This window comes from Gossypium arboreum, chromosome 11 (genome assembly GCF_025698485.1).
Source record: "Gossypium arboreum isolate Shixiya-1 chromosome 11, ASM2569848v2, whole genome shotgun sequence".
In the NCBI taxonomy this organism is placed as follows: Eukaryota; Viridiplantae; Streptophyta; class Magnoliopsida; order Malvales; family Malvaceae; genus Gossypium; species Gossypium arboreum.
The window spans coordinates 92,002,367-92,016,458 of NC_069080.1; positions in this window are offsets into that span (position 1 = coordinate 92,002,367).

A 14,092-nucleotide genomic window follows, 5' to 3' on the forward strand; every position below is an offset into this window, starting at 1 on the left:
TGAAAATTTCTCATTTTAGGGGGGGCCGAGGCCCAGCCTGCCCCCTGGTTTCGCCCCTGGTCTATAATATATATAATTGTACATATTAATTTTTTTTCATGAATCATGTTTAACGCTTTTATGAAAATATAAAATATAGTTTGAATATTGATAATGGAGGTTTATCGGATTTACATCTCTTATTTCTAATTTTTATATGCTTGAGAATTTTTTATTGATTTAGACTCAAATCATTTGAAGCATTTAGGCGCATAAATTTTTTTTATGTGAATCTCTGTTTAATTATAAATACAAATAGAAATTTATACGATATATGTAGGGTGAGTTTTTTTATTTGATTTTGAATTAACATATATGCGTGAATTGTATTGGTGTTTTGTTTATGCCAAAATAATGAATACATGCGCTTGTTAATTATTTGCCATTGAATCACTACATTATTTCTATTTAGTTTTGGCATATATGTCCTTACCTTTGATTGTTATGAAAATTTTATATTTCAATATCAAGATATTTATAAATATTTTAAAATAACTTAATTGAAATAATAAGTTGTCAAAGTGACTTCATTGAAATTATTTTGTTTTTAAAATATAAAAGGTTATATGCATGTAACTTAAGCTACTTTAATATTGATCGCTCAAAGGAAGGTTAATATTTACAAAAATTACATGTGCAATAGTGGTAATAAACATGTGACAATTATTTTATTTTAACTCAAAGGAAGATTTATTGTTTCACATGTTTTTATTGTCGATTTGATTACTACAATAAGATATCAATTAGAAGTTAATATTTTTGTTCAAAGATGAAATTAATGAAAATATTTTGAAACAAATAAATTCAGTTTTTAGCTTTGAGTTTTAATTAAGGATGTCTAATATTTTAAATAGATTAGTTGGAATAAAATGCCATTATTTTGAATTTATTGTTTATTTATGAATATTGATGTGAGCTTGTGATAACTCTAATATATAGCGTTATTAAAGTACTTTTGACCTTATATTTCAGGCGAGTTAAGAGGGATTGATAATTTTTTAGTAGCTATTTTTGTTATATTTCTCTTGAATATTCGATATTGAAAGGTTTTAATTGAATTTTACATTTTTGGTCAATTTCCATGCTAAAATATGCAATTTTATCCTTGAAGGTGGCTATTGAAGTTTACTTAATGGCACAACAATGTTACAGCAATATCATAAGCCTCAAGATCGATAGGAACAAGCTAGCTCACATTCAGGGATTACAATAATAGCTACTAGGCAAAAGAAAGTAAAAGGACAATAGAGAAAATGGAGCCAACATACATCAAAACCTCAGCTGCAAAGAGCATGCATTGGTCGTGGACAACTCACAGTTATTAGGTCGCTGATGAGTGTTTAACGTTCATTGCTCATTGATAGCTTGCAATTAGAGCTCATCTCACATGCATTGCTCGTGGACATCTCACATCTCTCTGTTTACAGCTTGTATGCAGTGCTTGGAGACAACTTGCATTTCACCAGTTCGCAGCTCCTTCTCAGTTCGCAAGCTCTTTGTTTGTAGCTCGCATGCAGCCCTTGGAGACTATTTGCATTGCACCAGTTCGCAGCTCCATCTCAGCTTACAAGCTTTTTGTTTGTACCTCACATGCAACCTTTGGAGACTGTTCACACTTCATTAGTTCGCAGCTCCATCCCAGTTCGCAAGCTCTCTTCTTGCAGCTTGCAAGTAGTGTTTGTTGGCGGGGAACTCACAACATATAACTCGTAGTACATAGCTTGCGTTCCCAAATCGCTAGCAATGCTTGCTAGTGGGAGCTCACGTATATAGCTTGCATATAATGTAACTCGCAGCACACAATCCACAATCCTATGGTTGCATGCATTACTCGCCTACATGGAGCTTACAGTTCACAGCTCGCACATCAAAGTTCCCATTTCACACTTTGCTAGTTCGCAGATATGTGAGTTGCGACATGGTTAGTTGAGCTCCAATGCGTACACAAAAGACTTAGTTTACTATTAGATTGTTGGAAGCAGAAAACACGAAACCACTATAATGATAGAGGAAATAAAGGAACCACTACGCCTAAAAATAGAAAAGATGAAAGGAGCTCAACAATATAAATAGGGAGTAAATTTCAGCATCAAAGGGGGATAGAACACAATAGAACACAAACATACATAATTTGAGAAAAGAAAAATCAAAACACAAGAGTGAGAGCATTGAGGCTGAAAATGACACGAGTTTTTGAGAAATTTTTGGAAGGTTTCATGGATGGCTTTTTAATGTTCGGGGATTCGTACAATGATTGTCTAAATAATTTAGCTATGGTGTTGAAACGATGTAAAGAAACAAATATTGTCCTTTATGGTTAAGAAGGGTATCGTTTTGAAGCACAAAATATCAAGACATGGAATTGAAGTTGACAAAGAAAAAATCGATGTGATTGAGAAGCTTCCACCTTCTATTTATATAAGAAGCGTTAGAGGTTTTCTAGGGCATGCCAGTTTTTATCTAAGGTTCATCAAAGACTTCTCAAAGATTTCCAAGCCACTGTGTAATTTATTAGAGAATGGTTTAACATTCAATTTTGATGAAGTATGCTTGAAAGCCTTTGATGAGCTGAAACAATCGTTAATTTTTGCACCACTTATTGTTACACCGAATTGAAATTCTCCTTTTGAGATGATGTGTTGTAACACCCATTACTCAGTCTGATCGTTAGACCCGTGCTACGGAATGCTACAATCATAACTGAAGCAGAACGCATTTAATTTACATCGATTATTTCAAATAAATATGAAATATTTCATAATTACACAATTAATAATCAATTTAAACAAAATCATACAATCATAGTCAAATCAATTCATCATCACTAAATACTACAATTCTCAGGTCTTATACGAGCTTATGTATACTCCAGTATCACCCAGAATTTAACTAGGACTAATTTACAACATTTCCAAAATTACAAATCAATTATATCATAAGTAAATCCTTCAAATAATTATTCATGTCTTAAGCACTCAAGTATTATGGTATATATTTATATATATATAATTAGATTCTAGTATTAATTGAGCTAACAAAAGCTATTAAGTTGACCCGATCACAAATAAGGACCAAATTGAAACATTTTCAAAAGTTAAAGGCAAGTATGAAAAACAAGGGTCACACAGCCGTGTGCCCAAGCCATGTAACTCTCTGTGACCATGTGGCAGAAAAATGACCATGCCCTCCAGTAGTGACACGACTGTGTGGCTGGACCATATAACAATTGGGAACGGTGTGGACAAAAACTGTTAACGTTTTACAACTTGCATACGACCGTGCCTCCAGCCTATGTATTTCACATGACTATGTGGCCATTCATGTGGTACCACATAGATCATAAAAGTGCTTGCTTCAAAATCAATTTTCAAAGTAACTTCAAAACACATTTTGGCAAATTCAAAACTTGCTCAAAACATTTCCAAAACAAGTTCAAACATACATATATCAATCTCCTAAATCACTAACCAATATACCTCAATGACACCATTACAAACCAAGAATTTCAAAACGTTACAATTTATTCAACTCAATTAATACCATTTATGCTATTCACTACACATTACTCAACCTTCTCACATATGCAAAACATTCATTTAACATCCACCACCAACACCAATTATCATGCCATATTGGCACCAAATGGCCTTTCAACAAAAACACTTTAGACCATACAAATCATCTTACAAATGTATCTCATTCAGTACACAAATGAAATCTCAATTTATACCTTTTATGTCATTGAAATCATGCACACATTCCTTTCCCATTCATTTTTATACTAATCACTTATGCATCAAACCATTCTTAAGAATAAACAAACCATTGAATTTCATCACTTATACACACATATATATATTGAGATACAAACATGTAAACATAATCTGTACAAACATGTAAACATAATCTGCAAGCCTTCAAGACTATTATCAATCATGTAAAACACTTATACATATCAACCTATGTACATGCTATTGGGAAATGTGCCTATATTGTAGTAAACATGTAACTGTTTTCTATTTATTTGAACAATGAATAAATAAATAAAGTTAATTTCACATTTCACTATTATGTCTTTTGTATTTCTGTCTTTCATATTTTGCATGCATAGAAAAATTGTGACAAGCAAATATTAGCTTATTGATTGTCTAAGTTTAAACTGATGATAAGTGGCATTGTAAGAACGTTTACATTGCAAGAAAGACAACTTGCTTTGGTAGATAATCTAAATGAGTTTGTAATCCTGTAAAAAAAATTAAATTGAGCATTTAATTCAAATATTTAGAATGATTATGTAACACCCCAAACCCAGCCTACACGTTATGGCTGAATCCGGAGGTGTCACAAAGAATGGGTTTTGATAATTAAATTTTTACGATAAAACCATTTTAGTTTTTCAACTCTTATTTACTTTTATCCATTGTCAAAATGTTTATTCAGTTAATTAATTTTCCTTAAAACATGTGTTATAGTGGAAGCATACAGAAACCGTTGTCTTTCAAGACAGCAGTTCGTATTTTAGAAAATCTTTATTTTAGTAAAAACTGTGTTTTTAGCATGTTGTCCAAACAAAGTATTAAACAAAAATCCAAACCCAAAAAATTTAATCAACAGTCCGAAGAATCCAATTAATACAAAACTCTCAGAAATATCCTTTAAGTAAATAAAATCTTTAGTTAAATTTAGTTCGTAGTCTAGTGGTCACCGCAAGACTCTGCTGCACTAATCCATCTAAGTCTGTGGATTACCTGAACAGAATAGACAAACAGAGGTGAGTTTACATAAACTCAGTGTGTAACCCAACAGAAATGGACATGTAACATGCAGAAAACTCACATACAATCAGATATAGATTCGGGCTCATGCCCATTTTAGATAGAGATAACAGAGTCAGATATACAGCTCAGATAATCAGAATCCTACCCCCATCCTCTACACACCAACTCTGACCATCCTATTACACTATGTGGGGTTAAATCTACCAACCCAACCCTACACACCAAATCGTGCCATTACAAAAAATATCAGGTAATGTGCAACCATTCTGCTAGAATATAGACAATGATCGCCATACAGAACACTTCCTCCACATATGCAAATCCCACCCTAAAATAGATACATAAAACAGATACAGAAATAACAGATTAAACATGCTCAACATGCTTATATACAGATATCAAAATACTCAGACATGCATAGCATTATCATACTTAGAATAAAATATCAGACTATCAGATCTACAGTTTTAGGGTTTGGTTAGCCCTTACTGACCTTATGGTAGGCCTACAGTCGATCGAAAGGACCCGTGTGACCTTAAGGAAATTTTTAGAAATATGGGTCCATATGCTCGTGTGGTTTGCCCATATAGGCCCACAAGCCATGATTGCCCTTACCTGTGTGGCCCACACGGCCTGGCCCAAAACCCACACACCTGTATGGGCCTACACGCCTATGTAGCCCACACGCTTAACTTGGCCTTGCCCGTGGCCACACTTACGCCACCACATGGCCGTGTCATGTGCACGACCATGCCTACGTCGATCACATAGTTGTACCCTCATATACGGCCAACCACACGAGTGACTACACGTCCGTCTGCCGTTGATAGAATAGTTTTTTTGGCTTTTGCAGAAACTCATATTTCTGTGTTTGGGGTACGCAGCTGGTACTGTTTTGATGCAAAAACACTCTTGAGTCATACAGAAAGTAAAATTGACCAATAAACCACCAAATTAGTCATTTAAATCGTCACTAAATCGAACTATATCAAAATAACAACCCACTTAATCCACCAAAATTCTTACCTTCGAACGAGCAACAGAGATTTCGTACAATTACAACGTCGGATAGAGACCCTCGGCCCCTTAATCTTCTCCTAAACACCAAACGAACCCTATTAACCAAAGACTCACTAACCAAAATAGAAATTGCACCTACCAAACTTATTAGAAACGTACCTGGGCACCGAAATAGCGAGATACAAAAACTCAACAATAGATAGAAAAATAAAGCTAAATCAGCTGCAAGGAAAGGAAGAAGGAAATGGCAGAGAGCAAAAGAAAGGAAAATAACGTCAAATAGTTTTTGGGATTTTTGGAATTGAAAGGAATTTTGAAAAAAAAAAAGATATGGCACAAAATCCTTTAATTTCCTCCCACTAACCCACTATTTCAACCTCCTCATACTTTCAGTTCAACCGAGACTTTACAAGTCAACTGAGCAAAAATTAATACCCACACTCACGTAGGGATTTGAACACAGGACCTCCAACACACTAACTCCCTTTCCACTTGAACCAGCAAGCTTATTCTGATATGAATTAATTGACAATTTTATATAAACCCACTCAACAAGGGTAAGACTTGGATCAAAAATAACAAAATTGGAAAAGATGAGACTTGAACCCAAGACCTCTCACACACACCCAGAACACTTAACCACTGAAGCAAATGCACACTTATGTCAAATTTTACGGAAACAAAAATAAATTTAGTAAAGCGTTACAGATTATTATGTTGTCTACAATTCCAATCGGAGCAGTTGACTCCACGGGTAAAGACATAGATGTATTTATTTGTAGAATGATACATTGGACTAAACCCAAGATGAATTAATTCTAAATTTATTTGTGAATTAATTCAATTTTGACATTCATGGTGTGAGTTACTTATACCCTGAGTTAGTCACTGACCATGCATACGTGACGGGTGTGCTTTGATATAAGTGGAGGCTTATGCTCTAAAGATGATCGAATCGATAGTCAGTATGTTAGGTACATGACTTATGTATGGCATGGCTTTTCTAGCAATAGTGGAATTCATAACTCAATGAAAGAGTTAACGATATCCTCTCATTAGCATTATGTGGATTGATAAATATAGAACGTGGCTACAGGTTGCTTGTTTTTAAACGAGCAGTTTATTACAGTCATTTGTTGATAGTGATCATATTAATCATTAAGAAGACACAATGATGACAATGAGATAAAATATGATTGTATTGAGTAAACAAATTTAACTCAAAGGAATCAAGGATATCTTATGAGGGTAACACACACATGACAAGGTAATTAGACAAAGCAGTTGGATGAGTTACTTTTGTAAAGAGTATACGATAAGGAGTTTTCAATCATGGTGCTTCTTGTGGACTGACTCCATGATTAAGTAATTGCGAATTATAGAAATGATTCTTCTGGACATAATTGCAATTATTAAAGACTAATTGTATATGTCTGATTAGTCCCTCCACTAGCTCAACAAAAGCTAGACCGGATTGCATTTAAATTAGAAGAAAATTTTATGACTTTGGAAGTAATTTAATTGAGTTAATTTATTCGATGTGGAGCTAAATTGGGCGATTGTAAGAATTGTTCAACTAGAGAATTTGATTAAAGAATTTTCTTTAAAAAATAATTTGAAAAATCTAAGTGATTTTTGGGAAAATTAATTTTGATAAAGTAAAATTAAATTAATCAAATTAATTAAAATTAACATGATATTTTTGGAAATTAAATTTCAAGTCAGATAATTGGTCCAATGGGTAATTAAACTCAAAAGTTGGACCTGAAATCGTAAATTGGGTTTGGGAGCCCAAAATCAAGATCGAGACCAAAAAATTGGTCAAACCGAGTCTGGTACGTGAAATTGGGCCAACGGTCCAACCAATGGCTAGACCGGATCGACCAGGTCATCACTGGCTCAAACTGAATCAGCTCGGGGTGTCAACAGTTAGCGATAATGACATTTTGATGGCCAAAAAATGGTTGACGATGGTGGGTCTTTGGTGGTTTAGTAGTGGAAGAATTACACTCTTATTGGGACTCTACCAGAGAATTTAATCAGATTAACTATTCCAAAAATAATATTGTTTTAATAGATTTAGTATTAAATTAAATTTAATACTTATCTTAATATTATTTTATTAATTTAATGTTAATTGATTATTTTAATATTAAATTTAATCTAATATTTATCTCGATAAGTATTATATTAATTTAATATTAAAATGATTAAGTTTAACCATAGTTGAACTCTCTAAACTCTTCTTATATAAATAGAGGCTTGGGTCATTATTCGACACACACTTGGATTCAAGAGAAAGTTGTAGGGAGAAAATTCTCTGAAGAAATTATTTTAGAAAATTTCTAGAGATATTTTTTTATTTACAACATGACCCAAAAGTTTAGAGAAATTATGAAATTACCCCACTGGTAATTTTTGTAAAAGGTTTTCTAATTCAAAACGAGCCCACACTCGACAAATGTGAGCTTGAGGATAGCGGAGAAGATTATTCGGTCGAAGCATTCATCCTAGATGAATCGAAAAGGTACAAATTTGATTATGTGTTTATTACTTTAGATATCACAACGAAGTTTTAGTTTTGGAAATTTTTTTTAAAACTTTGGTTTTCCCTTAAATTTATTTTTCGATGCATTTTCCAAACCTGATTTTCCAACACATGCCACATAACCGAATCTAGAAATGATTAAAAATCTACTGAGACAGAAGTTGGTTAGTGTGTGTTCCGAGGTGATTTGATCGACGCATTCAGCAAAATGACCACTACAAAAGCAAAAAAGGAACAAAATAAACATTTCGAATTCTTAGTAAGTTCCTAGGCATTAAACCAAATAACTTACCTCAGTTTACAATTAAAAACTACATACTATTCAGCTTGGTAATGTTTGCCTAGCATAAAAAATCAAATATAAAAAAGGTTAGTTAACATTTAACCATATCATAAAGCAAATCAAATATGAAATAAACCAAATCAGTTAAAATCACATTTACCATTCTCAACCCAATTCAATATTAGCTATATGAACATCATTCTCATATCATATAAATTCTATTTATTTATCAAATATACATCCAATTCTAATTTAATGTCAATCACTGTCACACCTAAAAATTCGGTCTAGAAATTTTGAGGTTAGTTTTGGAAATTTTGGCCAAAATTGGGTTCAATAATTCAGGATTTAGTAACTGGAAAATATCTTCATCAAATGGATTTTGAAAATAAAATTGATTTATGAAAGAAATGAGAAAAAGACTTTTGATTTAAAAAGAGGACTGTTTTGTAAAAGAGTTTAAGTTGAGAGTAGCTCAAAGGCAAATATATCAAAATTTTAAAATTAACCTATTTCCTCTTCACCTATAGTAGACGCACGACACCCTTTTCCCCTTCTTTTTGCTGTCAATCAAAACCCCTAAAACCTAAATCACAAATTTTTGGTCTCTATTTCTCAAACCCTTTTCATTTCCATCATCTTCCACACACCAAACCTTTTCCAAATTCAAAGAGAAACATCAAGAGCACCTTTAATTTCATTACTATTCATTTTGTGGGTTTTTCTTAGGTTTCCATCAACCATTCATTTTTCTCCTCAATCAAGGTAAGTTTTGTTGTTTTTTTTTTTAGGTTTTAAGGCAAACTAGTCTTTCAAATCAAGTTTTAATCCGTTGAATCAAGCTTTTTGCATGTTAGCCGAAATTGGGGTCCTTAATTGTAGAATTTAGATTTTTTAATGAAACTATATTTTTCATGTGTTTTTAAACTTGTTTCGATGAGATTAGAATATTTTTAAACTTGTTAAACTTCCGTTAAGGGATTTGAAGATTATATTGAGTTTTCATTGAAAATAGCCATGGATGTCGAAATTTTCCAGAACCAGAAATCTGAAGAGTTTTGAATGTTTTAACAGTTGAAAATCATTCTTAGATTAACAATTAGATGATTAGAATTGATTAGAAGAAATGAGAATAATTTCAGATTAAGAAATCTGAGTTACGGCTAAGCGAGTCGAAAATTTCAGTTCTAAGATGAGCTAGTTTTAACCTGCATTTTTGTTCACATTAAGATGTGTTTTGGCTGTTAATTGTTTGTATATATTGTGTGGTTAATATGTGAAAAGATTTAGAATCTTTGGAACCCTTTACGAGCAAGACGTAAAGAAAGGAAAAGCTAGTTTGAACTTTCAGCAAACAAGCGAAAACGTGATTGTTGAGTGTTTTGGAGTCGCTACTTGTAGGCATGATTCATAGTGTAAAAGGAGAGCTTAAAAGTAGCCTAAATGTATTATCCCAAAATTTAACTTAATATGAGAATGTATAATTTTATCAAAGATAAGGAGTTAATTAAGTTGTTAATTGTTAAATGTGTAAGCATGGAATTTAATTTGAGGTCCATATTCAAATCCATTTCCTTGCAAAATAATTAAATTTTTTTACAAAATCCCTTATTTTAAATATGTGTGTCATCCATACCCTTGTAACCATAGGTACAAATGTTAATTTTACACAAAATAATCAGCCTTTGTTCTATATTTTCTCACGCTAGTCGTTCCTCCCCTCTCTTCTCTTCCTTTATGTTCAATTTTTCTTTCTTCCTCCATTGTTGTCATCGCCCATAACACCTAGTTTTATAATCATTTTTTTATTTTTCTTTTTTTTTTTGCAACAGGATTTTGAGTCATCTATTCCATCATATTGCTGTCATTTTTCTCTAATTAAAGTAGCCCCAAATCTAAATTCTTGAGTCTCTAAGTTTGGTTTCTATCGTTGCCAAGAAGTTCCATTGCTGCCCATAGCATCTAGCTTGTGTAAGATCTTTAAGGATTTAATGGATTTTTTTTTCCAACTTCTTAATCAATTCCTAAAGTGGTTTAGAATAGCCCTAACATTGGCCATCGCAGGTGGTGGTGCGCGCACCTATGGGCAAGAAAGGGGTTGTTTTTCATTAATTATTTCCCCTTTTTTACAGCATGATTTTGGGTTCTTGAACCCCTTTTAATCATCCTTGAAACATGTTTTAATTAGGAAAAATTGTTCTTGACCAATAGGCAAATCGAATCTGACAATTTAGGAAGCGTAAGTGTGGGTAATCATAAGCTAGTTTGTTGTTTTGACATAGATTTTGGAAAAAAGGGTTATGGATTGATTAAATGAAGGGTTTTAATCAAGATTAGCTATTTATTTTATAGTATTTAAATGTGTTATGTGCCAACTCGAACGCTCCAAATCAACAGTAAATGTGACAGCCTTAAAACGACCCTAGTCGAAATGTGGTTTCGGGACCACAAAACCAAGGCATAAAAATAATTTAATATTTATTTTATTGCCTATAATGTGTGTTAACTCATGTGTGATATTTTTTATGCTTTGATTTAGAATTATAGATGTGAATTTCACTAGAAAGGACCTAGTAATAAACTTTGAAAGTATGAGGGGAAATGTGTGATGACTAATTAAAGGATGCATGCAAAACAATGGACTTGCATGTCAAATTCCCCCATAGCTAGTGGCCGCCATGACAAGGATTTATGGGCAAAAATCATGTCATGAAACATGTTTGGTAAATGGGTTATGATGGAAAGAATAAAATAAGGGTATGGAATAAACAATTAATGTTAGTAGATGAGAAACAAAAAAAAAAAAAGTGTCCATCTTCCTCCATAGCTTGGCGAATGTCCTAAAGAAAGAAAGAAAAAATTTTGTTCATCTCTTTTCACTCTCTTGTTGGCCGAAAATACTAAGGATAAGGAAGGAGTTTTGCTTCATACTTGGTTTGGAAGAGGATTAGGAAGAGGTTGGCTAAACTTGCATCAAGATTAAGGTATGTTTGAGGTTCATGCATGTTTTTAGTTGCTAGCTTAATGTTCTTGTTAGCCCATGGTTCAAATCCTTGTTATGTCATGGGAATGAAATTCGCCAAAGTGAATGTGGTGTTAATGCCATTGCATGTTAAATAACAAGCTTGAAAGTGATACATGTGATGGAGGATTGAAGATTCTTAGATTTTCTTTTAGCATTTTTTTGAATGAGATACTAAGTTCTTTGTTTCACCATGACCAAATTGAAATGGTGTGGTGTTGTGGTATTCGCCATGATATATCCATAAGTATAATTCATGCATGTTGCATGGTAAGTAAGATTTAAGCTTTGGAAATGTGTATATATTTGGATATAAGCCACTTGAGAATTCGCCCTTGCACCTACATGAATATATGTTTGCACATGATGGATTGGTATGACATATATACTAATTCAAAGTGTATATTTGCTTGTGATGATGTGTTGATTATGAAGTAAATAAGAGATGTGCAATGAATTACGATATGTAATGTGTTAGTAGTAAAATATATGCTGTTTTTTTTGTGTGGTATTAAGTGTATATTCGCCACATGAGGGGTAATTAGTGTGCATGCATTCGGTTTGAGGCAAGCATATTGATGCCTATTCTTGGCTTAGAAAATTCGCTAAGAGGAATATTAACTAATGTGTTGAGTTCGATTTATGATTTCGTACATATGCAACTTTGATGCCTAATGTATATAAGGGCCAAGTACTTTGAACTTCACGTTGATGTTTGAATGTATTGAATTGCTTGTTGTGATGTAAAATGGGCATGACCATTGTGTATTTGAGCTAAAGGATGGCCATATGACCATTTACACTCCTTGTCATATTCGCCATAAGCTATCATGATGAGATTTTAATAAGTTAAATTTGTGTGAATTAGCTCAAGAGCAAAGGGAGCTAAATCCGATAAAGGGAAGGAAAAAGTAGTTGAATAGCCGTCGAAATCGCCGACAACATCCGAGGTAAGTCTTGAGTGGTGACCCTACTTGAATTATATCAAAATTATGCTCCTTGTTTGTGTGGCCATTGAGCCAAATAGTAAAGGTTGATAAATATTTTGTGTTAGAGCTTTAGTAACTAAAATGAACTATGGACGTGTCTTGAATATTGATATATGTGTAAGTGAACATTGGAAATATATCCGGCTAAGACCAAGGCATTCGTATGAAGTTGATATATCCGGCTAAGACCAAGGCATTTGTGCGAGTTGATATATCCGGGCTAAGACCAAGGCATTCGTGCGAAGTTGATATATCCGGCTAAGACCAAGGCCTTTGTGCAAGTCACCAAATCCGGGTTATGACCAAGGCAATCGTCGAAGTCGCTATATCCGGTTAAATCCGAAAGTATGTGATTCGAAGTGAGCAATCTTGCTGTGAAAATTTCAGCTTATACACTTGTGAAAATTCCAGCAATGAGGTATGTTTGTATGTGCTTGTACTAATTGAATTCTTACAAGTAAGTATGCGCTAAGTTGATAACGAGCTACCGCCTTGGGCTAAGTTGTTCTTTTGTGTATGAACATAAGGGTCGGTGATGTGAAATAAGTATGAGTATGGGAATGTGAATTAGTAAAGTGGTTTAATTAGCCATGTGAATAAAATACCTTAGTCAAAGCTGATTTCATTGCTTGAGACTTACTAAGCATTAAAATGCTTACCCGTTGCTTTGGCTCTCTGTTTTATAGGTTTCGCTTCGTTAGCTATCGGATTCGGGATCAAAGAAGTCAAGTCATCCACACTATCGAAGCCCCATTTTGGTACAAATTTTGGTTGAACTTTGAAATGGCATGTATAGGACCATCCTTTGTTGAAGGTCATGTACCTTCCGGTTTGTGTAAACTTGGATAGCCATGCGAAAATGGCTTATATACGCTTTTAGCATAGAACTATAATCGTTTGTATGTTGACCCTTATGAGGTATGGAATTATTTTGAAACGATTAGCCATTGGAATGGTTAATCATGATCACGCTTTGTGCTATGTATGTAAAAAGGGCCAATTGAATCATGGAAAGTATGAAATAGGTAAAGCCTACTAAAGGCAGATGCTGACAGCAGCAGTGACGTGGATGTGAAAAATCACTAAAAATAGTAGGAATGGTATTAAATAGCAAATAAATTATGTAAGTGTACCTTGATGAATCTACTTTCATATGGAAGAAACGAAATGGTCATATGAGTTATAAGTTAACAGATTTTAAAGTTCTTGTGAAATAGGGCCAGAACGGTTTCTGGATCCCCTGTTCCAACTTTGGAAAATCATTGTAAATTAACCAGAGATAATTAGGAGTCATTCCATATATGTGTAGATTCCTCTCTGAGTCTAGTTTCTATAGAAACAAACGGCATCAGTATTGAAGCCCTGTACAGGGAGATATCCAATTCGTAACGCACAAAGGTCAGTGTAGTCGAT